Source organism: Apium graveolens, chromosome 5 (assembly GCF_009905375.1).
Source record: "Apium graveolens cultivar Ventura chromosome 5, ASM990537v1, whole genome shotgun sequence".
Classification (NCBI taxonomy): Eukaryota; Viridiplantae; Streptophyta; class Magnoliopsida; order Apiales; family Apiaceae; genus Apium; species Apium graveolens.
The window spans coordinates 167,037,621-167,039,258 of NC_133651.1; the positions used below are offsets into that span (position 1 = coordinate 167,037,621).

Below are 1,638 nucleotides of genomic sequence, written 5' to 3' on the forward strand. Positions count from 1 at the left end.
CCAGTTTCACCTTCCTCGAAAGAATACCTTTCATGAATTTCACATAAATAGGCCTTTGCTCAAGAGCTTTAGCGAAAGGTATGTTGATGTGAAGTTTCTTGAACACCTCCAGAAACTTACCAAATTGCTTGTCCAGCTTTTGTTTTTGAAATCACTTAGGAAAATATGGTGGAGGATAGAGCTATTTCTCCCCTGTATTACCCTCAGGCAGAGTGTGTTTAACAATAGTCTTCCTTGGTTCTCCCTCTTTCTCCTTTTGCATTCCTTCTTTATCTACAATTTAAACTTCTACATCTTTTGCTTTTTCAGCATCAACAACTTTTCCAGACCTTAAGGTGACAGCCTTAACTTGCTCTTTAGCTTCCTTCCTGCATGGCACTTCAGTATCGCTGGGAAGTGTGCCAGGTTGAAGATTGAGCAAAGCATTGGCTATTTGTCCAATTTGATTTTCCAAGGTCTTGATAGAAACAGCCTAACTTTTGCACAACAGCTTTAACTCCACAAACTCAGCAATAGAAGGTGGAGCAGCACCTCCTTGTTGAGGATATGGTTGCCTTTGAGCAAATTTCTGAGGTTGCTTGAATCTAGGTGGATTAAACTATTTATTTGCAGCTTGCTGATATGACTGTTGAACAACATTCTGATTATTGCTCCCACTGAAATTGGGATGATTTCTGTTATTAAGATGATAAGTAGCGGGCACAGGCTACTGCGGTTTCTGAAAATTATTCACATACTGAACAGATTTATTAACAAGAGAACACTGATCTGTAGCATGAGAGCCTGCACAAAGCTCACAGACACTACATAATTGATTTACGCCATAGTTGGTTAAAGAATCGACCTTCATAGTCAGCGCCATGAGCTGTGCTGCAATAGCTGTAGCTACATCAACTTCCAGAATACCTGCTACTTTCCTAGGCATCATCCTTTGAGTTGGGTTTTGATACTCATTTGCAGTCATAGTTTTAATGAGATTATAGGCCTCAGTATAGCTTTTGTCCCACAAGGCGCCTCCAGAAGCTGCATCGGGCATGGGTCGAGATTGAACCCCCAAACCATTATAGAAACCAGTGATCACCATCCAGTCAGGCATCCCATGATGTGAACACTTTCTCAACATCTCTTTGTAGCGCTCCCAAGCTTCGCACATAGATTCTCCTGGTTGTTGCGTAAACTGAGTAATAGCACTCCTCATAGCTGCAGTTTTGGCCATTGGATAAAACTTCACCAGAAACTTTTGCGCAAGATCTTCCCAAGTTGTGATGGACCCATCTGGTAAAGAATGTAACCAGTCCTTAGCTTTGTCCCTCAGAGAGAATGGGAAAAGCCTCAGCTTGATAGCCTCATCAGTGACACCATTATATTTGAAAGTACTACAGATCTCGATAAAATTCCTGATATGCATGTTGGGATCTTCAGTCGCAGCCCCTCCGAAAGAAACAAAATCATGCACCATCTGAATAGTGCCCACCTTGATTTCAAAAGTATTGGCCTGAATAGCCGGATGAATGATGTTGGACTGAATGTCATCAATTTTAGGCCGAGAAAAGTCCATAAGAGCTGCATCAACTTGAGCTTGACGATCACCCATTGTTTCAGGTTCTTTCTTTTCACTCTCTTTATCCGAATCTTCAA

At 41.6% G+C, this 1,638-nt stretch overlaps 1 non-coding gene across 1 annotated transcript; it reads left to right on the forward strand.

The window, feature by feature from the left end:
- Window positions 1-1,094: 1,094 nt before the first annotated feature.
- LOC141662774 (small nucleolar RNA R71) lies at window positions 1,095-1,202 on the forward strand. The gene has a single exon (XR_012550866.1). It is a non-coding gene; the product is annotated as a small nucleolar RNA R71 (small nucleolar RNA).
- The last annotated feature ends 436 nt before the right edge of the window (window positions 1,203-1,638 follow it).